Source organism: Mus musculus, chromosome 18 (genome assembly GCF_000001635.26).
Source record: "Mus musculus strain C57BL/6J chromosome 18, GRCm38.p6 C57BL/6J".
NCBI classification, from domain to species: Eukaryota; Metazoa; Chordata; class Mammalia; order Rodentia; family Muridae; genus Mus; species Mus musculus.
This window is the reverse complement of record NC_000084.6, coordinates 38,782,827-38,809,064: the sequence shown is the minus strand read 5'-3', so window position 1 is coordinate 38,809,064 and position 26,238 is coordinate 38,782,827. Positions and strand designations below refer to the sequence as shown.

The 26,238-nt window shown below is 44.8% G+C and overlaps 1 protein-coding gene across 1 annotated transcript in view; it reads right to left on the bottom strand.

Annotated features, from left to right (window-relative positions):
- The window catches only part of Arhgap26 (Rho GTPase activating protein 26), a 774,669-nt gene that overhangs the window by 567,221 nt on the left and 181,210 nt on the right, over window positions 1-26,238 (bottom strand). Inside the window, exon 4 of the mRNA XM_030250607.1 lies at window positions 11,654-11,721. The gene's annotated coding sequence lies outside the window, so the exon portion shown is untranslated. The remainder of the gene's footprint in view (window positions 1-11,653; window positions 11,722-26,238) is intronic.

Sequence of the window (26,238 nt, the reverse complement as noted above, 5' to 3'; positions counted from 1 at the left end):
GTATAATTCATGCCTCAGAAAGAAAGAAAAATTAATAGGAGCCAGACCATTCAGGTTCTCTCTGAGAGTGAGTAGAGCTCAGTGAAGAAATACTCTCAACTACAAGTAATAACCAAAAACTAGTATAAACACTCTCATAACTACTATGAAAGATGGTATCAAAAATATAAAGACAGGTATCCCTTCTCAGGCGTGTGTGTGCGCATGTGTGTTGCTGGATATCCAATCCAAGGTCTCACATATTTGAGGCAAGTTTTCCACCACTGAGCTACAGCCTCAGCCCAAAACATTTATTCTTTTAAAATATTTATCTGTGTATACACACATGTGCACCATGGCACATGTGTCATATTGACCATGTGTGGAAGTCAGAGGGTGACACATGGAGCCTCCTATTACCATGTGGGTCCCAGGGACTGAACTCAGGTCACCTTAATTGCTAAGCCATCTCACCAGCTCAAGATATTTACTTGTTTTTATTTATTTTATGTGTCTGAATGTTCTGCCTGCATTTATGTCTGCATATATACCATGTGTGTGCTTGGTGTCCCAGGAGGCCACAATAGGACATGGGATCCCCCTGGAACCAGAGTTAAAGACAGTTGTGAGCCACCATGTGGTTGCTGGGAATTGAACCTGTGTCCTCTGGAAGAACAGCCAGTGCTCTTAACTGCTGAGCCATCTCTCCCACCCCAAGACAGTAGTCTTTATAAGAAGTCTGAAATCAGAGGGTGTTGGGATTTGTTCAACTGCTCATTCTTATTTTTGAGGGCTGTAGGTGCAGTCACGCTTGCTGTCAAGGCTTCTTCTCCTGACACAGACTTACTTCAGATCACATGATAACTAGGGCAGCCTGGGCAGCAGCCTTCCTGGAGGCCGAAAGGCAGCCATGATGACAAAAAGCTCTTTCTTCACAAGCCAGGCTGATCTGAGAAGGATGTCCAGCTCAGGTCTCAGGGTCTAAGCCAGGCTGGAGCTCAGCTCGGCCCTAGCTCACTTTTCCTCACAGATTCCTTAAGGCTCTAACCTCCAAGACCAGAGAGTGTGGCTGTAATTGGTTACAGAGCCCTTAAAAGGTTCAAATGAGGTTGTGAGGCTAGGCCTGTCCTGGTTTGTTTCTCTGTTGCTGTGATAAAACACTGACCAAAACCAACTTGGGGAGGAAAGAGTCTATTTCCTCTTCTAGGTCACATTATCCAGGGAAACTAAGTTAGGAGGAGCAGAAGCCATGAGGGGTGCTGCTTACTGCCTTGCTCCCCCTGGCTTGCTCAGCCTGCTTTCTTACACATCCCCACATCTCCCTCCACCCTCCCACACTGATCATTTTAATCTAGGAAATGCCCCACAGATATCCCCACAGGCTAACTGATGGTGGCAGTTCCTTGGTTGAAGGTCCCTCTTTCTAGGTGACTGTAGTTTGGGTCAAGTTGACTGACCAGCACAGGCCCTAATCCAACATATCTGTTGTCTTTTTGTGTAGAGGATAGCTAAGAAAAATACTAGGGATGTGAACGTGTGTGTGTGTGTGTGTGTGTGTGTGTGTGTGTGTGTGTGTGCGCGCGCGCGCACACGCGACACACACAAAATGAATGAGCTACCAATTCTCTATGAAACTGTGTTTTCAGAGGACAAATTTTTAGGTAGCTTTTTCTGTGACTCTAGAGGCTCCCAGATGTAACATGAGCTAAATGAATGAATGAATGAATGAATGAATGAATGAATGAATGAATAAATGTGAATGAAAAGCATGGCCTCTAGGAGCCCACCTTATGATCCCTTCATTTTACAAATATTCAAACACTACCAACTAACTAGTTCTTTCTGGAACACGAGTCTTAGCATCTGTAAGTCAGTTAAGGATTAGATTCTTTTCTGTCTAGAAGGCCTCACATTAGTGAAGCTATACTTACGAACTAGTAAGACATTTTATTTCTAGAAGTACTTAGAATGCATGATAGTTAATGAATACTATACAAACTACTGCTTAGAAACACAGGACAAAAATTTTTTACTTTCACTGTGTGATTTACTTCTCCTTAATTTTTTAAAAATTTATTTCCAAATGTGGTGGCCCATGCCTTTAACCCCAGCACTCAGGATATGGAGACAGGTGGATCTCTGTGAGTTCAAGGCTACTCTGGTCAACACAGCAAGTTTCAGGCCAGTCAAAATTACACAGGGACTCTGGCTTACCAAATAATAATGGTAACAATAATTATAATTACTTTAGAACTTTAGACACAGGGTCTCACTGTGCAGCCCAGCCTGGCCTGAAGCTCACTATGCAGGATGGGCTGGCTTCAAATTCATAATCTTCTTGCATGTCCCTCTCAAATGCTGGGATTACAGATGTGTGCCACCAAGCCCAGACAGATTCAGGATTTAAACATTAAAAAAAAAAAAAAAAAAAAAAAAAAAAAAAAAGGCTTTTTAGCTGGGCAGTGGTGGTGCACACCTTTAATCCCAGCACTTGGGAGGCAAAGGCAGGCGGATTTCTGAGTTCAAGGCCAGACTGGTCTACAGAGTGAGTTCCAGGACAGCCAGAGCTACACAGAGAAACCCTGTCTCAAAAAACCCAAAAACAAACAAACAAAAAAGTTTTTTTAGTGGATGATTGAAAAGAAAAACTTGGCTTATAGAAGGAACTGTAAGCAAACCTGAACGTGGAAAGTGGGGGTGAGGGGTGTGTGGAGGGGGGAGTGTGGTGCAGGGATAGAGCACTTGACCGGCATTCATGGGGCTCTGAGTTTGATCTTCCAAGCATCAGAAAAACCAATTAAATATTTAAATAGAAAGTTCATATTTGTTTGTTTGTTTGTTTGTTTTAGAGGTGCTGGGGATCATACCCCGAGCCTTACACGTGTTAGTGAAATACTCTATTAACCAAAGCTATATCCCTACTCTCAATTTTTAAATTGTTATGGGGAGAGAAATTCATAAAAGCCAATGACAATGGATTAAGGTCAGAAGTGGTGACAGAACCTAAGACACAGAGGGATTATTTTTCTTTATGGGAACAGATTTTTCAAGTCAAGACGATGTGGACAAAATAATAATTTAAAAAATTACAATGTGCAGGAAATTCTTAGGGAAAAAAAGGCATTATTATTTAGGAAGGCTGGACCCCCCCCCCCAAGGCAGCTGGAATTCTAGTTACCACCCAGCCTGTTGCCCCTCTGCCCACCTTAAGGAAATATTGATTTAATTATTACAGCTGTTGTAAGGCTGGCAGATGTAAAGGTTTGGTGGTGCTTTCGTCTGTGATGGGGCCAGCAGTCAGGTGCTCCTACACATCACTACTGGAGTTTGAAGTGGAATCACCTTTGTGCCACAATCTGTTATCTCTCAAAATTTATCATTATCCAGGTGCTTTAATTTTAGAAGGGAAGTGATCATAAAAATACTTGTCAGGTGGTGTCCCAGCACTCAGGAGGCAGAGGCAGGATGATCTTTGTGAATGTGAGGCCAACCTGATCTACAGGGCTAGTTCCAGGACAGCCAAGGCTACACAGAGAAACCCTGTCTCAAAAAAAAAAAAAGAAAGAAAAAGAAAAAGAAAGAAGAAAAAAAGAAAAAAAGAAAAAAAGAAAAGAAAGGAAAAGGAAAGGAAAGGAAAGGAAAGGAAAGAAAAGAAAAGAAAAGAAAAGAAAAGAAAAGAAAAGAAAAGAAAAGAAAAGAAAAGAAAAGAAGCCAGGAATGAGAACAAAGAAACAAAATGAGGCTTTAAATATAAACTTCAGACACTCTTGGTAATGTCATGTTGCAATAAAGCAAACATGAAATTTTTATTAATAAGGGGTTGATTTAAATATATTAGTATGTTCACACAATAAAATACTAAAGACCAAATTTTACATAAATCTAAGTTGGTGTGATGGTACAGGTCTTTAAACGGCACTTGGGAAGTGGAGGAAGGCGGATCTCTGTGAACTGGAGCCTTGTCTCTATATTGAGATCCAGTCTTTTAAATAAAAAGAAGAAGATGCTACAGCGGTATGCTGGTCTGCTCACAGGAACTTCCTGGAATAATACACAAAATTCTGTTACTGTGGTTTCCATCTGGAAACGATCTTGTTTGAAATTTTTACTGTGATTGTGAATTTCTTTAGTAATAAAAAAGTATAGTTAAAGTATAAAAAGCCACACGCTGCTTCCTCGGAAATTCCTCAAATGGGTAAAATTAAACTCAAAACGTTAGAATTTAGCACTTCCTCCTGAGACTCGGCTTTTGAAGGCGTAAAGGGAGGGAGACAGGGAGAGGGAGAGACAGGGAGACAGCAGAGCTTGGACCCAAGTTCCAATCTCTTCCTGGCTTTAGGTGCAACAGCGGCAGAGGAGGGAGGAGGGGGGAAGCCTGGAATGGGGGAGGAGGCATCAAACAGATGCTGGGACCTGGGGGTCAGGATGTTGGCAGCCGGAGCCCACCCGGGGTGCTGGAAGCCAATTGCGAGTGATTTAAGAAATCGCCGGCCTGGGGCTGCGGGCAGGAAAGCCGTGATTAAGGGCGAGGAGAAGGGAGGAGCACATTTGGGACGCAGGCCGGAAGGGGGCAGGAAGCTGCGCTCATAAAACAATCTGACAATTACGTGTCAGTGGAGGAGAAGGGCTCTGGAAATTAGGGGCTGCCTCAGGCAGCAATGAGCTGCGAGAGGAAATTCTATTTGGTGCCAGGTGTTTGTCCCTCCACATTTGGGTTCAGCTTGGGACTACGGATTTCATGCTCACATGCTGCAGGAAGCGATTCCCTGGCGCCTTCATAAACACCCCTGCAGCCGTGGTCCAGCTGGACCCTGTGGTTGGTGGTGCTATTCACCATAGGTGCCCCCAACCCATCTCCCCCTACCCCGTCCTCACCTCCACCCCCACTAGCATCGCCCGACCCAGCCAGGTGCTCCCCTGCCCAGGCCCAGACAAGTGAGTAGCCAAGCAAGAGTTAGAAGCAAGATTAGTTAGAAGCAGCAGTTTCCAATGCCTCACACTCCCTGTGCCCCTTTCTTTGGGGTTGGAAGGGAAAGGGTTCCCAAGCAGCCTGCTATACCAAATCAACAGCTCCTTTCTCTTGTATGTGAACCCTACAAGTCCCACCCCCACTCCTGAAGATCACTGTGGGATTTATGATACGGGCTTATGTCCCACATCCACTTGCACGTCACTCCTGGACCTTGGCCTGACTGCTTTTGGGGTTGCCTCAGGCAGTCTCCCTCAGACCTTTAGGACTAGGAATGTTCCCAGCCTATACCTTTGCCAGAGTCCTAGTGAGATCCTACCCTTCCTCTTGAGCCTTTTAGAGGCCCATAGCATCTGAAGGTCCTGGGGGTACCTGAGGGACCACAGGGGTGCTTCACTAACCAGATACTGTCAAGCACTAGTGGTGAGGCCTTTGACAAGTAACTTCACCATTCTGAGGCAACTCTGTAAGGAAGGACAGATAGGATTTACTGACAACACTATGGACCAGACTCTGGGTATTGGGTATAAGCAGACTCACGCCCTGCTTAGCTCTCAGGAGTCATTCCTGGTTTCCAGTCCTCTTCCTTAATGGAGTGTTCCCAAGTCACGGAGAACACGGGCCGCTACCCATCATGTCTGAAGTGCCTCCGGCTCACTTGGCTCTCCTTTAAGGAACTATACCTGCTAATGATGCTCTCTGTTAGAATTGTATATAGGTAGGAGATCTCCCTTAGTCGTTCAATTGCCGTGCATGTCGTGACCAAGACGAGACATATACACAAGGCCTCCAGAGCTACAAGTCCAAGCTCACATCCCACCCTTGTAATGTTGGTGTGTTACCTGGTACCTTTGAAACTTAGAACAACAAAGATAGTTTTTGTTGTTCTTGTTCAGGTATCTATCAGAACAATGTATAATTACTATGTGTCTGATTTCAGGTAAAGATCGAGTGACACCTGGTATCATTTTTAAATGCAGTACTAGGATGCCTGCAACCAAAAACGGATACAATTATTCACTGACAGATGAGCAAGTGCCCACTGTCCTTAGCAACAGACAGGGTTAGATAAAGCTGGTGTTTGTGTGCCCGTCACAGGAAATGTTTTTGATGAAACAGAAACTGGAGTATCGAGGAGGAGACATTGAGTCTTCCTTTCTGTAAGCATCATTAAGGAACAAACGCCTGGGAGGTGAGAAGAAGAACCGGGGAGGTGGTTGGAGGTCTTGCTCTGTAGTTTCTGCTAACAGGCTCCTTACAAGAACCTTCTAGTATCTTCCTTTTCACAGACTCCTCGGGGGTGAGTACACACTTGTATTCCTTAAGCAACTCCTTTCCAAAGTCTGCCACTGCATGAGAAGACACCTAGGTGATGAGCCTCTGTGCCCTGGGATCTGTGCCAAATCCAGATTCCCCACAGCTCCTGCATCGACAATCGCTGTTTAAAACAGTGTTTCGTGTACAAATCTTCATGTTTCCTACTATACTGATCACATGATTTTATTTTATTTTTTTTAATAATTGCAGCCCTGCCCTGTGTCTTAAACACAGTATTCAAATAAGTTCTTGATTCCATATAGACCTTCCTTAAAGTCTCCTGTGTTGGGTTTACCAAAAGCCCAGTAAGGCATCAAATAAAACATAGAAGGGGCCAGAAGGGGGCAGTGACGGGGCAGGCTTGCTGGAGAAAGACAAATGCAGCTTATCCTAGATGGCTTCAGGACACAGAAAACATTTGGATTGAGCCCAGGAGAGGGTGCTACCTACTTCCAAGACAGATGCTCCAGGAGAGCCTGGCAGGACCTGTCACCTGAGTGAGGCTGGAGCCAGGGCTCCTAGACGGCCCTTGCCCCACTGAGGACAACATGCCACTTGCCTGAGCCGCCTCTGATTCAAAGGGCTCCTCTTCTGATCTAATGGGCAGCAGTCAGGAGTCTAGGGAGCAGGAGCAGATGCAAAGAGGACAACAAAGACAGACTTCAGACAGGGATTCTTGTTTCTTTCCACACACTGACCAGCAGCTGCGGGCCTTAGCAATGGTATGGGAAACCCGTCCACCACCTACACTGCTCCCCAGGCCTGGTCTTTAGCCTCGTTTTCAAGGATGCAGAGCTAAGAGGGTAGAAAGCACAGGTTTGGAGTAAGTCTTTACTTTTTTACTTTCTCCAAGTCTGGCGCTCTCCCTGGACTCTGGTGTGTCTAGAAGAATGGTCTGTACTCTCTTGTGACATTCCTGTTGCTTCACTCCTCCAAAGAGCCTCAGCTGCAACTCCCTCACTTTTCAAGATACTTTTCCCTTCTGTCCCATACCTTAGCTGGCAATAATCATGCCAGGCTATGCAACAAGAAGACACACGTTTTGCCCAAAAGTCACAGATAACATGAAGCCACTGAAGCTGGCCACCTACCTCCTCATTTGTCTCTGGAAAGGTGACAGTGTCCCCTTCTTCCAGAACAGAAACTCAAATAACCAAAGATATGTGAGGGCGAAACAAAGGTAATGTCTTGCTGTGGTCCACACAGGAAGTCTGAGCTAAAAGCAGCCTTGGCTGTACTGCCTGAGGGGTTACGCAGAAGGGACTGCTTGCATGCTTAGATGCTTATACACTAACAAACACAACTCTGTGAGTGCCTCCGTCAGGCACCCTGGCAGCCGCCCAAGTGCATGAAGCATCTGCTGTGGTATGTCTATAACAAAACTGCAAGGAAAAGTCTACCGACAGGAAGCTGGTTAAACACATTTAGGTACATCTATCAGACAATGGAATACTACGCACTCAGATAACACAGCCAGCACATTTACACCATTTTACAAAGATAGTTCCAAACATAATTAAAATTTAAAAACCAACGGAGTGTGGTGATATTCACCCATAATCCCAGAACTAGAGATTGAAGAAGGGTCATTGCAACTTCAGAGCCTGCCTGGTCTATATAGTGAGTCCCAGGTCTATACCAAGACCTTGTCTCAAAGACAATATAAAATATACCTTTGTGGTGCTAGATATCAAACCCATGGTCTTGTACATGCTAGGCAAATGCTCTATCACTGAGCCATACACAATACAACAAAATATATATTGTAATATATAACATATTCTCATATATATAATATGGGTGAGATTTTCTACAGATGATAAATGTTATATGAATGGAATACATTTTGAAGTAGGGCTCTATACACATGAAGATCTTCCAGCAGACATCCTGAAAGCTGGACCCTGCACTGTTGAAATCTTCTACCTGTTTCACTTCTGTAATAATAGCATGAAGCCTTGAGGAGCGGAAGGCACCTCCTCATCTGCCATTCAGAGACTGTCGCATCTATTCATCTTTGTCTAGCCTCCAAGAGACAGAATCACATGTGTGGAGGACATTGGTGTGTGTGCGGGGACGAGTCCCTGGGGTGGAGGGAACTTGTGGGTTCAGGTCACACTAGCAATTTAAAGACTCTTCACTTGACATGGACAACAATAGGCCTCCTTGAAGAAGCTGCAGGATCTTGGGACAACTTAAAAGTCCTGGGGCTCGTGGGCAGGGATGGGGGCAATGCTCGTAGCAGCCAAGAATGACGCTGTAGGATATAGCAAAATGAGTAAATGTTCCTTTCCTTCTTGTATGAAAGGCCCAGGTAACAGTTAATATGATGACTTCATGCAATCGCTGGGTGCTCCACCATTGATGAACTCAACTAAAAGGGTGTGTCTATATTTCAGACATCAGGGCAGCAGAGGTGTGAAGCACACCCTGAAGGTCTCTTGGGGGGGGGGGCTGCTGTTAGGCTCACTGTTCACATCGGTCAGAAGCCAGTCTTAGCCTACCCATCAGCTAGAGAAACTGGAAAGGGTCGTCTTAATGCCAGGTGGCTACAGGACCAGATTAGCATGGGAGCCCTGTTATTAAGCCAGAACTGAAGGACAGATTCTATGGGGGTGAGGGAGAGGCAAGACGTGACTACTGGTTCTCTATAACACACAGATCTCACAGCCTCCTTCTTCTTCCCCACCGACCAACTTTCTAAAGATTAGCTTGTCATTCCACCCTCTGCGGACAGCACAGGTTGGAAGAGCATCCTGCTTTGTCACAGATGTCAAGGAGCCCAGGAATTATTTAGACACTGAAGATAGTACGACATCCTGGAAATTTCCCCCCTGCTCTTCCCACGCTGACACAGGCTCTAGAATCCTGAACATAATAGGTAGTAGGATATACTAACTATGTGGGACAGGAACCATGCCATTCCCACGATGGGTCCGTAATAAATGTCAATGGGGTAGAGTAGAACTGGCTTGTGATGTCATTCACACACTATTTCCTGTGAATGAGACAATGTGCACCAGAATAGCATGCTATTTATGCTATGGGAAAAGCCCGTGGAGCTTTAGGTTTAGGTCCTTTTCGAAAGGAATTTGCCAACTGATTATCCTGGGTCCCTGGGGACGACTACAGAAAAGACAGACTCTGCTCCCAAGCAGCCAGTGGCTAGCTGTCCCAGGTCCAGCCCGCAGCTAGCCTTGAGAGCCACCCCACCAGGCACTTATAATGCCTCAGCAAAGAGCACTTGGGCCTGCACTGCCCAGGCTGTTTCTAGCATTTTCTGACAGACGTCCTAGACATTGAGAGCTCTCTCCTAGGAATATATGCAGGATGGGATCTTTTATGTCTCTTTGCCTACATGCCCGCCAGTCAGCAGTAAAAAGCCAAATATTTAAACTCTGAAGTTAAACCTCCCGTGTTGTTGTCTCCTGTCTTGTTTGAAAAAGAAAAAAAAGTGGGTTTTATATTTCTTGTTTGTTTGTTTGTTTGTTTGTTTGTTTGTTTGTTTTTTGAGACAGGATTTCTCTGTATAGCCCTGGCTGTCCTGGCACTCACTTTGTAGACCAGGTTGGCCTTGAACTCAGAAACCCGCCTGCCTCTGCCTCCAAAGTGCTGGGATTAAAGGTGAGTGCCACCATGCCCGGCTGGTTTTTATACTTCTTTGATCAATAAATAGGAGAGGGTACAGAAATAAAGAAAAAAGACATTAGCAGGAAAGCAATAGACTAAACAAGGCCCCCACCGAAGACTCAGAGGTAGGATCTCCAAGCCCGCTGGCAGACTTCCCTGAGAACTACACAGCTAGCGGGTCCAATGGTCACCCAGGCTCAGCATCTGTATCACTTGACCCCACCTGGCCCTATCCTCTTGGGCCTTGGCTAGCGCTTCCTTACCAGTGAAGGTCACAAGCTGGCCCTTCCTCCTCACCTATATACTGGCCTAAGTGGTCTCGTCTCTACAGCCCTGACACAGTTCCGACACACCACAACACCCACTCTTCTTACCTTCCCCACAAGGCTCTCTCACCACTCTCTCTACCTCACTAACGGGCTAGGTATCTGTGAAATGCTCACCCTGACAGCCTTCTGCCCTCACAGCACATCCTCCTGGCCCCGACTACACAGCACTTCTAGAATCTGCCATTAGCCCTGAATTACTACACACTTTTTTTTTTTTTAAACTCTCCCCAGGGGCTGGAGAGATGGCTCGGCAGCTAAGAGTACTGGCTGTTCTTCCAGAGGACCTGGGTTCAATTCCCAGCACCCACCTGGCAGCTCATAACTGTTTCTAAGTCCAGTTCCAGGGGATCTGACACTCTCATACAGATTATTTATGCAGGCAAAACACTGATGCATATAAAATAAAGATAATAATTAAGATGGTCCTCACCAGGGACCTTGGCTCTGAACACCTGGAGGACCTCCTCATGTCACAAGGAGCAATAGTCCTTGCTTCACGTGACTCACCTCTCTGACCAGTCCTACCACATCCTCCCTACCCCCCCCCACCCCCCCACCCCCGCTCGCTGGCTTCACCTCTGCTTCCATACCAGGGCCAATTAGGCAGTGTGCGTGGGCTGTGCACTGAGTTATGCCAAGCCTTGCAAGGACAGCCCCCGACTGAGGTTCTCTCCAGATTGCCTTTAGCAGAACCGTCCCTGTACCCTTCACCCTGGTTTCCTTCCTAGTACTTTACTCCACTTGACAGAGAGCACATTTCCTTTTTCCAGTCTGCCCCTTTCCACTGGAATGCGAGATCCGTGGATACAGCATTTTTTCACTGAGAACTGCGCCTGGTACGGAGCAGACAAATATTTTTAAAATGAATAATGTTGCACATGGCCCAGTTAATGTGCAGCTTCAGTCCGAAGAATAAGCAACAATGGAAAACCTAGTCACCTACAAGAATATGTGCAATGTCTTTTTTTTTTTCCATAAGTGACCTTTTAAAAAACAGCTGTGGGGCTGGCAAGGTAGCTCAGGGGGTAGAGGCACTTGCCACCTGAGGTTGATCCCCGAACCCAAAGGGTGGCAAGAGAGAACAGACCCCGACAGGTTTTTTTCTAGTCTCCATGATGGCAAACATGCCTAAATAAATAAATAAATAAATAAATTTCTAAAAAATAATTAAAGAAAAGAATGGCAGGTGAGAGGGAGTAGGGTGTGCACAGGATGGTCATGAGTTCGAGTCCAGTCTGGCCTACACAGTTGATAAATACTAGCCTAAGCTATACTTAGAGACCTTGTCTCAAAAGCCTAAGGGTTGGAGATATAACTTAGTGGCAGAATGCTTGCTTAACATGCATATAGCCCTAGCTCTGATCCCCAGCACTGAGGGTTAGGGGTACAGGCAAGAAGGAAAAAAAGGGAAAGAGAACAAATCCCTTACTTGTTGGATGAATGCAGAGAGGACGCCATTAATAGAGTATCTGCCACTTCTAGGACACTATTCCAGTTCTGGAGGTACAGAAGCAAGAAAAAGAATTACCAAGAGGAGAGGGGGAAGGGGGGGGAGTTAAAGGAAGAAGCAGGAAGTTCTATAAGTAAATAGAACAAGATCATTTCAAAGAGTTACCAAGAACATGTATTTTCAAGATGCTTAATGGAAATTGCCAACGAAAATCTACCTGTTTTATGCATAGGGACTTCTGCGTCTCCATCCCTGCCCCACCCCACCTGTTAAATCTTGCATTCTCTATCAAGTATATGTACTTACATTTCCACATATTAATACAAGCTGTGTATCTTAGAGCAGCTCTCTTACATCACAGTAAACGATAGGTCATACTTTCTTGTGCGTGCATGTATCTACATTGGTACCTGTGTGTCTGTGTATGTGGAGGACAGAGCCGATGTCCAGTGTCTTCCTCTACTCTTCTCCACCTTATTCTCTGAGACAGATTCTCTCATTAGACTTGGAATTCACAGACCCTGCTAGACTGGCTGGCCAGGAAGCCCCAGGGACCCACTGTGTCTGCCTTCCCAGCCCTGGGATTATAAAGGCACACAGGTATGCCCAGCCCTTCCCATGGGTACTGGGGACTAAATGCAGATCTTCACGCTTGTGTGGCAAGCACTTTGCCAAATGAGCCTCCTGTCCAGGCCTAAATGATGAGCTATACTTTATCAACGACCATATCTGGGAGTGAGGGTGCAGCTCAATTGTAGAGGCCTTGGTTAACATACAGGAAGCCCTGTGCTTACTCTCCAGCACAGGGTGTGGGGATACTGGGCTGGGGAGGGACTGTGTCGAACGGCGATTTAGTGATTGATAATGTCCTCTGTTGTGTGCTAGGAGGCACCCCTCAGAAATGAGCCGATGAATTCTCACAGGTCTTCAAATTCCAATGTCTGTGGTTCTTCCTGACCCACCCATGAACCTGAGGCTATTTCAGTATACCACTGTGAAAGTGGCATGCTTTCTGTATATCAGGGTTGGTGAGTGTTCCGTGTGGGTTCCTTGGTTCACAAAAGCTGAATGAAAACACAGAGCTTCTTAAAATAAAAATAGATGGGAGTCACGGGGCACTCGGCTTCTGCTCTCCCTCGCGGTGGGAACACACACTGACTGTCACTGCAGTTTCCTATACACTTGGCAGGACTCTGTGTCCATTTGGAATAGTAATTCCCCAGATTTCAGCTTGGGAAGGAAAGAAGGAGTCACTGAATTCCACCAGACTGGCTCAGCAGAATCTCAGAAAAGCAGAGCTTAAATGTCCGTCATCTCCCAAAGGGAAACGGCTCCTGATGATTTTACCTGGTGAAGAATCAGCCAGGGCAGGCTCTCCTGTTCACTGGACCACATTCTGGTTCCTGCATTAGGTGCCCTCCCTGCTCCCATACACATCATTTTTTTCTTTTTAAGTCCAGACCTTTTAGCCTAGAACTTCCAAGAAGTGCACATCCCGTTCCGTCCCTCCTCCGCTTCTGCGCGCTTCCTGATTGAGAACCCGGAAACTGCGAGGCTGGCCACCAGCTTGTCCTCAGAGGCACTAATCTGCTGTTACAGAAGGGTAGGGTTCTGTTATGGTAGAAACATAGGTGGGAGGCGGGAGCTGCCCATGGAGGGTTTGGAAGGGACCCTGTCATCAGGGTTTGTGGCACGTCATCAGGGAATGACACAATCCTAGGGTTGCTGAAGGCTGACAAATCGGTGAATCTGTGGACTCTACTTCCCTCGCATCCATTTTTGGTTGGAACAAAGGGAATTTCGTGCACACAGTTGCATTCCACAAGCAACTCATTTCCTCTTCCTGTGGGAAGGCTCCAGGAGGAGAGGAAGAGACACCACAGAAATTCAGGCCTGTGGTGAGACCACCATATCCTCCCCCCCTCCCAGGGCTCCCGGCTCTTCTCCACTTGACGCCAACATTTTACAAAGCCTCATATCCCTTGTAAAGACATTCTACTTTCTCCAACAAAATTATGGAAGGATTTTAATTGTAATTGTAATGTGGGGTGCTGAAGATAGGACCCAGGTTCTCACAAATTCTAGGAAGCACTCAACCACTGAGCCAGGAAGAATTTTTAAATTTCCCTTCCAAATTTATTTGGCTCCAAGGAACTGATGTCTAAGAAATCCTTAGGAAATGAGAAAATCTAAGGTACAGATTGTTTTCAAATGCAATAAAGCCTTAATGAACAATAAACTTAAGAACCATTTGAGTAAAAACAATGCTAGTCTTTGTCGTCATCTAAACATTCACTAATTTAAATGCTGTGGGGTTTATTTTCATACACTAGAAAACATATTAATATTTTATAAATACATTGTATTTATAAATACATCGTAGGTTTTATATATATATATATATATATATATATATATATATATATATTTTTTTTTTTTTTTTAACAAGATGAAATATGTCCAGAAGTGCTCTGAACCATGGAACCTCACAGAGACAGCAGACTGGGAAGTAACTAGTTCTATTTAAAGCTAGACCAGTAACCATAACATAACCTTAAAAAGTTGCTGCAAACCCCAACTAGTGAATGGAACCTCAACAGAAAGTTGGCTCCACAGGGCCACCCGCACCAGCCAAAAGGCTCTGGGACCAGCTGGTTTTGCCTGCACCCTTCCGCCTCCCTGCTATAGGAAGCAGCCATCCTAGCACAGCGGGTTATATTTCAGACCCACTCAGTCCCTGGGGACTCTCCCCGAGGCTGTGTCCTTCCTTAAACCACTTGAATCTCATTTCTTCTGCAGCTGATTTTTTTTTTCCCAAGATGTTAACAATTTCTGTGGAACCATCTGGATGTTATTAAGAAAGTGTCCCGAGTCCTCTGAGGCAGCTGGCTGTGGCCTCTTGCCTTGTTTCCTGTGTCCTGGATGTCTTAAGTTGACTTTCATAAGAAATCTGGAATATTAACTTAAAAAAAGAAACAGTCGGTATTTTTCAGCCCCGAGCTCTTGCCATTTCATTTCCCCAGTTGGGACTTCTCATTCTGCGTTCCCATCTTTGGCCCCTGCTCTGGGGAGGATGAAGCTTGTCTATTTTAAAAACAGGAGGCACCCGTGGTCAGGGGTAAACCAGAAATCCAATCGTCTCTGCTTTTTCCACTTAGCTTCACAGAACCCCATTATGTTCTTGCTGCTTTACTGTCTCCAACACCCACAACCTCTGCTCCATGCTGAGACCCCTGGATTCCTGTCTGAAAAGTAAACTCCAGTTGGTTGAGCCCTAGAAGGCTTTTTCTGAACATATTAGGGAAAAATCATGCCAAGAAAGGAGGAAGAGGAGGAAGAGGAGGAAGAAGGAAGGAAGGAAGGAAGGAAGGAAGGAAGGAAGGAAGGAAGGAAGAAAGGAAGGAAGAAGCAAGCCAGGCAGGTGACAAGTTTCAGGAGTGTAGGGTTAATGTGAGGAAGTAAGTTGGAGATGGGGAAGTTGGAGGCAGGTCACGTCTTTTTTGCCTACTAGCTAAGAGCACCTGGATAAAAGATGCCTCGTGGTCCCTGCTTGCTATTTAGTCTGAAATGGGATTAGGGCATTGGCTTGCTTCATTCTTGTGGATGTATTCATCTGTTAAATCTTGAGTTTCAAACATGGACCATTTGACTTCCTTCATCCCTATAAGGCACTCATGCCCGTACGTCGACCCTATATCATCAACCCCAACCAACTCATCAGCCTTTGAGTCTCCAACAAAGTCAGTATTAGCACTCTGTGAAGTTTCACTGGTTGGTTGGTTGGTGGTAAGGGTGCTGCAGATTAACCAAGGCCTCATGCATGCTAGGCAAGCACTGTACTCCTGGGAAATTTTAAGTGTCACCCAGTCAATGCTATGGAGTCACCAATAAGCATGGAGCATCCACTTGATGTTGAAGCATAAGCACAAAATGACCTTCTCAGAGCTTGACTCTCTCTCTCTGATGCTGGTGGACCAAGTGAGTTTAAGATGGGAAACAAACAAGTCACTCTCCACTGTAAGTCCACAGAAGGGGGACAGCTTCGACTTTGCAAGTTTCTTTGTGACAACAGACAAGAATTTGTCATCTCCTATATGCTTTGTAATAGGTATTTATTAAGTGGTCTTACACCCTTATCTTAAGATAATTCAAGGTATAAAAGGAACGAAAAGAATAATATAATGAGTCAGTTGTCAAAATATTGTCAAGTTTAACTTCTCCCTATACATGTTTTTCCGATCCACTTGAAATTAACATAAATATGATACTTCCTCCCTAAATATTTCCTCAAATAATTTCCTAGATACCTCAATAGCATCATTATGAAACCCAAGGCATTTAATATTGAAAAAAATACTTAATACACAATTCAAATTTCCTCAAAAGTCATACTTAATTTGTATCTTTTACAGTGATTTGTGTATTCAAATGTGTATGATATACACATGTGTGCACATGTGTGTGCAACATTGTTCGACCTGAATGCCCATATGCAGGCCAGAGATCAACTTCAAGTATCTTCCTCGATCACCCTCTACTTTATAAATTTTAATTTTGATTTGTGTGTGTGTGTGTGCACGCGCATGTGCACATAAGACAAGAGTGCACACATGTGCCTGTGAAGGCCAGAAGTTGACGTGGGCCTCCATCACTCTCTACCTTATTTTTTTTTAAATAGGGCCTCTCACTAAACAACACTCACTGGTTGGCTAGAATGACTGGTCAATCAGCTCTGGAAATCCAACCGTCTCCATTCCCACTTCACTGGTTGTGGGTGGTTGTGGGTGCTGGGAGCTAAACTCAGGGTCTCATGCTTTCAAGGAAGGCACTTTGCTGACTGAGCCATGATTCTAGCTTCTACCTTACCTTCTGAGACGAGGTCTCTCACTGAACCTGAGGCTCACCATTTCCACTAGCGCCCCCCCCCCCAGGACTCACCCTGCTTCTACCCTCCTAGTGCTGGGCTGCAAATGCATGCCACTGTGCCTGGCTTTTATGTGGATGCTAAAACCCTGAACCTCATGTTTACACTAGTAAGCACTTTACACACTGAACCAACCCCCTCCCCTCCCCCCTCTCCCCTGCCTCCTTCCCCTGGGCCTACAGTGCCAAAACCAAACCAAACCATATAGTTCAGGTATAAAACTTTCCCTTTTCAAATGTATAATTCATGCTTCTAGTATATTCACAAGGTATACTACCAAGACATTTCATAACTCCAGGAAGAAATTCTGCACCGGACTCTCTTCTTCCTGGCACTTGGCACCAACAAATCTCCTCTCAATCCTTGTGGACTTGATTGTTCTGGACATTGCATAATCATGAGTCACACGTTCAGGGCTCCTGGCATGGTTTCAGGGCTCAGCATGCTTTAGGCAGTGTCTGTTATTCATCATTACTCCTGCCTCTGCTTTTTTTCTTCTTGAGAGAAAGAAGATCTCAAGCTCTGAATTGCTAATAGCCAATGATGACCTTGACCTCTCTTCCACCTGCCTCCACCTGCCAAGTGCTGGCATAACAGGTACACACTACCACGCCTGGTTTTATCTGGGACAGAGATGGACCCCATGGCTTTATACCTACTAAGCAAGCTCTCTACTAACTGAGCTAGATCCCCTACCCTTCATTCCTACTTCTCATTAATTAGTATCTGATGGATATACCACATATCATCAGTTCATCACTGATAGACACTTGGATAGCTCTATCACTCACATGTGGTCGGTTGGTTGCTTGGTTGGTTGAAGCAGGAACTAATGAAAGGCTCTACACTACATTTAGCTGTCAGGGCACTGATTTCTTTTAATCCTGATTCTATGTCATCAATTCTAGAATATGAATGCAAACCCTGTAACATTTTCCTACCTGTTTTCCTCTTCAGTAATTCTAGAAGAGCACAAGCCGATTGCTTTGGAGAGCATCCTCATAAACTTGTCTGCTTTTCTGTCACGTGACTCAAGTTGCTGATTCTGGCAATAGCAGTATATGGGTAAGGCATGTACCTCCTACTGAACCACAACAGCACACACCTGACGCCCAATCAGCGGTTGTAAGCTCAGTCCCTGGTTAGGCAGTTAGCCAGATCTCCCACTGGGAGGACACGAGGGACGGAGGAAGATGAGGACTAAGCCCTCTCTCTCTCTCTCTCTCTCTCTCTCTCTCTCTCTCTCTCTCTCTCTCTCTCTCTCAGCACTGCTTGCTTTTATCAGCAACTGCAGTGATCATGAAGCTAAAAGCAATGTTCTCTCATTACTCTGCTGCAGACAACATTTCTGACAGATGGTCATGATAGTGGTGTTTGCCTGAGTTGTTTTTTTGTTTTTTTGTTTTTTTCAGGAATTTGGTAACTCAAAGCAGCTGAAACCCTTCTCTCGGGCCTCTGAAAGTGTCCAATGGGTGACCTGCTGGTATGAAAGGATAAACACCTACCCTCAGAACACTCATGCCATATTTCTGAATATGACCCAGGAAGAGCCATCAAGTTTAACAACTCCACTCTTCTCACCTTCCATCACCTTTCCTTATACCTTAGATTGCCCATAACCCAAAGCCCTGTTCTTGGGAAGGTGGAGTTGAGAACTGGGTTTCCTATTCCCTTCTCTGTGGCCTCCTTGTGAAATAAACACACTTTTATGGTGATTGGCATGCTATGTGGTAGACAAAATGGGCTTGGTTCAGCAATACACACTTTCCTTTTGCATAATAATAAGCTCAGCCATACTGTATGGATTCCATTTTCTCAATGGTTTTAATCATCATCATCACTACCAACACCGCCGCATCACCATCATCACTATCATCAACAACATCATTATGACGACCTCCACCACCACCATCATTTCACAGTACTCAGATGGTACCTAGTCTTGGATGGTCTCACTCATGCTAGATAAGTATTCTACACTGAGCTAGATCTCCAAGCCTCCAGGATTGGTTCCAGCATGCAGTGATGAGCACTTTCTGAATCCATTACCTTCACAGGATTCTTTTAAAATGGGGAGGCATTCATTGTGCCAACATTATGGAGTACACTTTGACAAATCAAGGCAAGTATGATGTGTCTAGGTATTCATTCTATGTCCGTCCCTCCTTCCTTCCCCTTTCTCCCTCTCTCTTCCCCTCTCCCTCTCCCCCCTCTCTCTTCCACTCTCCCCCCTCTTAAAAGATCTTGTTATATAACTCAGTCTAACCTTGAACTGGTGGTCCTTATGCCTCAGCCTCCTGAATTCTGGATTACTGGTATACCTGTTATGTCCAGTTTCTTAGGCAATCTAATTAAATGGAACCTCACTGCCTATGTGGGCCTGCTATCAACAAAACTTCATGATGCAGCCTCTATCTGTACTATAAAAGCTCTAAAAACAGTAATCTGACTTTTCTGATTCTGTAATTTCTCCCATATATAGACTCTGAAGCCCTGCCTCAAAAAACAAACAAAAGATCAGCAAAAAAAAAAAAAGAAGAAGAAGAAGACGAAGAAGAAGAAGAAGAAAGAGAGAGAGAGAGAGAGAGAGAGAGAGAGAGAGAAAGAAAGAAAGAAAGAAAGAAAGAAAGAAAGAAAGAAAGAAGAAAAGGAAAGAAAGAAGAAAAGGAAAGAAAGAAGAAAGGGAGTTTTCCCTAATCCATTCCATCTTTTTAACCACTCTGACTCAAAAGAATTTTTTTTTTTTTAATTGAGACTGGGTCTCACTGTAAAACTCTCGCTGGCCTAGACTCACTTACTATGAAGACTGGGCTGGCCTAGAATTCATAACTGATCTGGCCAACTCAAAAGATTCTAGGCACTCAAATGCAAGCCAGATGTGGCTGTGTATACCCATAAGTCTATCATTTCCATTCCATTCCATTCCTTTCCTTCCTTCCTTCCTTCCTTCCTTCCTTCCTTCCTTCCTGCCTGCCTGCCTGCCTGCCTGCCTGCCTGCCTCCCTCCCTCCCTCCTTCCCTCCCTCCCTCCCCCACCCTGCCCATGCCAGGACTCATCCACGTTCAGTTGTACCACCAAGCTACACTCGGGTTTTTCTCCCCATCTTTTCACCTGTTCTGTCTTTAGCTCCTACCCCAATCAATGTCCTTTTGCCAGGTTTACCTATATTAAGGCCAGAACACAGCCAGCCCCTCCCATGAGCTGTTCCCATCTTATCCTGTGATTCTCCACAGAGCACAGTAACCCGACAATTATGCAACTCTGGTTGGTAATTAGATGCTTCGTGCGAATCTCCCCTGGTGGAACAGAAGCATCCAGGGCAGTAGCCAGGGCTTTTTACCACATGCCTGGTGCCAGCACAGTGTCTGCACATAGTGGGCAATCAAGAAATGTCTGTTCCTCAAATGCACAAATGAAAGAATTAAAAGGAATAGCTAACTTTATTACCGAACAAGAGTGAACAGAACGCAGAATCCATACAGAAATGAATACCGAATCAAGTTCATTACTGACATGAATAATTGGAAACCCCATTTCCTGTTCTCATCATCTTTCCTGGGGTCCTTGAAAAGATAGTTTGCATAGAGGAAATTGCACTTTTAATGACAAATTTGGGGACAATCTGCTCAGAATAGGCAGGAATTCATAATGAAATTAAGCCTGCTTAGGCCGGTCTCCTCCCACTTCCTTCCCTCCTGGCTTCAGCTGGCATCTCTCACAGCAGCAACAGCAGCAACAGCAGCAGTAGCAGGGGCGGAGGCAGCAGCAGCAGCAGCAGGAGTCTCTCTGTGCTGTCTCTTGCCAAGTTCATCAAACTGGCATGGACCAGGAGAGCACCTGGCTGGAAAAGAGAGTGCTTGCCTTGGGTCATCATTAAAGACAAGTGTCCCTAAGTTATGGGCATTTATTGTCATCCTAAATGGGTCCTTAAGCTTCCTTCACATTCTAACCTCAGGCATCTAAGTTCCTGACCAGTGCCTGTGCCAGGACTGCACAATGACTCTGAATTTGAGGGCACATGACAGAGCTGAGTGTGGGACCTGAGAATTTGATGCGCTCAACCATTTGCCCTGAGGACATCACTTTAGGGTAAAGAACACACACATCGACTCTTCAGTTTTAGCCAGACAAAAGGACATCCTAGCATCTGAAACATCTATGAGTCTTCAAAATCAACAAAGATAGTTATGGTAACTCGAAAAATCAGGTCAATCTTACTTTCTTATGAACTTTAGTTTTGACATCAGTATAAATTCGGAACTTTGACAGGACAATGACAGTGTCTGTCTGACCTGGCTCCAAATTCAGTTTTCAGTCCCCTTGCTGGGTATAGAAGGGTGTTATAGCTCACTGGATTCAAGTCCCTACTCCATCACTTACTAGTTGAGACATGGAGGATACACACCCTCCCTTCTATGACTCAGTTTGCTTAACTAGAATATGGGTATATGGAAGTAGCCTGGAGATAATATTTGATACTTCATGATTGTGCCAGAGGTTTGGAATGGGTGTGACATTCCTACTTTTAATAATGAAATAACAATAGTAATAAAAACTGATAAAAGTGGGAGTAGCAACTATTAACAGTTATTGGGTACTTAATGTGTACCAGATAATAAGCTAAGCCCATTACATGAATTATCTGTAACCTCAAAATAGCCTTTTAAGGTAGGTTACTATGGGTGCTTCCATTTTATATATGAAGAGATGGAGGTACAAATTAATTAATTGGCCAAGGTACCAAGTAAGTAAATGGTAAGTGTAGGATTTGGATTATGAGGGCAGGGGTGTGTCAGCACACACAGGGATCTGATTTCTGAGCTCTGGGTGTCTAATGGTTCCTTCTAGGAAGTTCTCAGTCATTTGAGAGTAGGGGAGAGAATGGGGAAAAACAAGCAAGAGAAGAAAATAAGAAAACTCTGACTGCAGAGTTCCCCCACAAAATTATAATATGGAGTTACACTGTGAAAGGAGACAAGCTTTGAGTTATCGGTAGGAGCTCACTGGGAATTCCCAATCTAGGTCAGGAATGGAGAAAGAAAGGAAGGAAACGAGAGCATGCAAAACTTCACACGCAAAGAAGCACAAGGGAGAGCAGACATATTAGGACGTGCCAGGCTGCAGCAAATGCACAGAACAGGGTCAGAACAGGGAGCATGGAGCCTATACCTGGCTTTGGCTACTTCGTGGGTTCTTATTTCTTCTACTGTTCTCCATCCTTTCAACCTCCTAACAGTAGACAGGGGAGAAAAAAAGGATAGAGAAGAAAGGGGACAACATTATCATTCAACTACTTCCTGCTGATTAGGAGCATCGAGTTCCTTGGGAGCAAGTTTGATCTTCACTGTCAGGATATCTAATTATTTCTTCTTTTCTTCTTTCTTCTTTCTTCTTTCTTCTTTCTTCTTTCTTCTTTCTTCTTTCTTCTTTCTTTCTTCTTCCTTCTCCTTCTCCTTCTTCAGATTTATTTATTTATTTATTTATTTAATGTAAGTACACTGTAGCTGTCTTCAGACACACCAGAAGAGGGTGTCAGGCCTCATTACTGGATGGTTGTGAGCCACCAACAGCTCCTGACCCCTGGGCCCTAGCATTTATATACCCTCTGAAGAGGTAGGTGAGATCTGAATGTCCATGAGCCCAAAAAGCACACTAAGAACAATGTACTCTATCCACTGAGGGTTTAGGACCTTCGGGGTCACATGTGCAAGGAGAAGGTGTGAAGGAGAAACAAAAACACCAACCCAAGTATGCTACTCAGACTGATGAGACCCGAGGGAAGAAGACAGTCAGAGGCTTCTAGAATTGTCCAGACAAGAGGTGAGGGACACCAAAATGGAAAGACCATCAGAGAATGGAGAGAGAAACTGAGGCTGGAAGGCTTAGTGGTTAAGCCGGGACTGGTTTAGATGCCCATTATATGGATCCGTCCCCCAAAGACCTCTAAGTTAGTTACCACCATCACGGCTGCTTCATAGAATGGCAAGTGGAAACTTTATCTGAAAGATAAAGGAGATCTTAAGGACCAGGGCGAGGAGGAAGAGGAGCTTGTCTCCGTTCAAAGGACCTGCTCTGCTTTTGAGGGAGGAAGAGGAGCAGGAGGTGAGACTTGAAGCTCACGTTTCATGCTCAGGAGACCAGAGAGGTGGTAAAGCCACTGACTGAGATACATATGAGTAGACAGATGGGGAAAGAAAGGTAGGACGCTCTGAATCAGGACTCTTGACCAGGACATCCTGCCGGCATCACTGAGTACATACTGTGGCGGTGGAGAAGCTAAGCTGGGACTGTTAAAGGGAGAAATGAAATGGGAAAGACGGAGTATGAAAAGAGCAGAGCCCAGAATCCCAGGAAACACTGACTGCTAAGGGCTCACAAAGGGACAGGAGGCTGAGACAGACCTCGGAAACACTTGGGCAGAAGGTCACGTGGAACAAGTTTCAAGAAAGGCAAACTGGTCAGCTGAGTTTGATGCAGCATAGAAGACAGAAAGGATACTCGTGATGCTCCCTGAGGTCTGCAACTAGGATGTCACCAGTGAGATGCCCTGGTGAGAACTCAATGAACTCTGCCCTCTAGCTGAGGCCACCTCTGCCAAGGATGGCAGATGGAGGAAATCAACAGCCCCGAGAGACTTCTGCTGGTTTATTTAATATGTGGAGCACAAACGTGTTTATAGGTAGGGAGGAAGAAGCCCACAGAGATGGAAGGATTTAATCAACAGGAAGGACCAGAGATTCCGGGGAGAGGATGAGAGGAGGAGGGGGGACAAAAAGACACTAAGGTCAGCAACTAAAATGTATTCAGTAGTTAAAATGAACCAAGTCACCATGATCTTGCACCTAATGGTCATGTAGATGAAGAGAACAGAGATAAAATCCTAGAGACTCTGTGTGTGCATATGCAGGCATACTTGAGTGCACAATATATGTGTGCTGAAGAACTCGTTAAATAGAACAAGAATGGCTTATTTAATGATTTCGCTGTGGCTGACAAATCATCTAGGGGGAAGCTTAGGTTCTTATTGTCTTTAATCCTTGAACTGGAGCCCAGGATTCTTGCACATACTGGGCAAGCTCTCCACCACCCTATGCCCCCATCCATAGAGTCTTACAATATACTGAGACACATTGCAGATGGGTCAAAGTTTGAAATCTGTGATGTGAATCTATACTCACAAAAAAGACATAAGAAAACAGTGGTATGCTTTTGGATGGGGACAGTTGCTCTAAACATCTGAGTGTGTGTGAATGGAGTCTGAACTAGAATTCTTAGAGGTTGGCTCAGTCTGAAAAGTGGGTAAGCTATCATGGCTGATGTGGTGGTGGTGGGGGGGGGGCAAGAGCAGAAGTATGCTGGGCGATCTGACTTGCTTTGGAGTAGACAGACCTTCAGGAGAAGTTACAAAGTTGCATCACTCAGAATAAGGTGACAGGGGGGATTAAGGGAAAAACGTGAATAGAAATAGACACAGCAGCCATGAGGCATAAAACTTCCTGTCCCCCAAAGATTTAAGGGCAGAACACGAAGCAGTAGCAACCATGGCTGTCACATGATGGATGCTTCTCACTTAGATGAGGCTGGTTTCACAAATCATGATTTAGTTAAGAATGACTCAGAGGGAAGATTTTGTAATACAGTGGTAGCAGCCATAGTCTTTGGATCTCCCCAGATCGCCACATATGAACATTTCTATTGTAAAATGAAAGAACAGGAGGATAACATGTATGTATGTGTGTGTGTGTGTATATATACATATGTGTGTGTGTGTGTGTGTGTGTATGTGTGTGTATGTGTATGTGTATGTAGATGTAGATGTAGATGTAGATGTAGATGTAGATGTAGATGTAGATGTAGATGTAGATGTAGATGTAGATGTAGATGTAGATGTAGCCAAATCAGGACTGAAATCCAACAATGAAGATACTGAATCATATGGCTCTGTGCATAGCACAGGGGCAGATGGTGTCATAACAGGAGCCTGGGTAGCCCTGCTGCCACGCATTGTTCTTAAGCCTGCTCTGCCTGGTGCCTGTGGCTTGCTTCAGCAGATGATTTGTGTTCTGGGCATCTCTAACTTCCTGGGGTCTCTGATGCATTTTAGGATTTGCCCTACAAGCTTTCTGCATGGACTATTCAGGGGCGGGCTCCCCACAGGACTCTGTTGCTGTCATCTGTCATCTGAACTCAGAGGCTTTTCCCTAGAATCTCAGTGAAACCTTTCCTGACCTCGACCACATCACCTTTCCATTCCGAGGTCTGCAATTCCAGCAGCACCAGGGTGAGGCTGTGTTCCTTACCTTTCTATCGCTGTGATAAAACACCACGGCCAAGGCAACTTATGGAAGAAAGCATTTCATTTGGCTTATGGTTTCAGACTGCTGATGCCTGTGTATATGCCCCCCCCCCCGCCGCCAAAAAAAAAAAAAAAGTAACATGAAAGACCTTTGGAAACGTCATATGGAAAGCCGCTGCTGTAGAAATTTCTTCAAATATTTATTCGTGAATATATAAAAGGAGTTTAGCCTATAACCAGGAGAACAATGCTTCTCACAGTCACCATAGTGTAGAGACTGGGTGAAGTTCTGAATGAATGTGTATTCATTGTGAGCATGGCCAGCCAAGGGCCCTAATGCCTCAGACCCACAGAACAGGCTCTGCAGACTGGCAAAGCCTTTCCCTGGCCTGAAGGTGTTAATGACCATTGATGTTTAGCTACAACTAGTGTGTGGAGAAAGTGTTAAGGGAAGCTTCCTCTTCTGAGAGGATAGCAATCTGAGACTGCTCCCTACAGAGACCTCCCACCAGGGTTAGTTTAACCCACCTGGTTCAATGTAAACGAGCTGGTGGTGCATCTCCAGCAGAGCCTGCAGCCCACTTGATCTCAGACTTTTCTATGTGTTTCTATGTGTTCCTGTCATTTCTTCATTCTCCATTTAGGACAGTCCCTAAGTCATGAAGGTTGTGGCACCATATACCATCAAATAAAAATCTCAGTGACAGGTATGAGTTACTTCTCTCTGGGTTATTAGTCAGTGGAGTTCCCCAAACATTACAGGCTATTGTGCTTAGTTACTCTCCACAACTGGATGGTAAGACCCAATTGCTGAAGATATCACAAACTTTAGTTATAGGATATGGATAAATTGAGCTAGTACCAACATGAAAGCGTCATGCCTTTTATCGTCTTAGAAGATTCCAAGTATGCGCACAGGAAAAAAGTCATCAATAGTCTAGCCCACCTGTGACCCTTGCTATACTAATGACTGGCCTAGAAAGAGATGAATAGGGGCATGCATGTTATGGGATCAACCATTTTAGATTTAGATTTAAAGCCTGCTCCACGAGGTAGAATTCATGGCTGGTACTGTTAACTTGAGCCAAAATCTCATAATGGGCTAGGTCATAGACTCCAGCTGAGAAACTAATACTACTCCTCCTCCACATGGACATAGTATTAAATCTCCATGATCCTATCTTCACACCCATAGATTAGTACATTAGTACATTTCTTATCCTTGTTTTTCCTTCTTTTTCCAGTAGATGGCAATTAATTCAAAGACCCAGAACTCATCAGTAAGCAGAGAATGAAAGAAGGGAGTGTTCACGCATCAATGGGACATGAACATCACACCCCCTT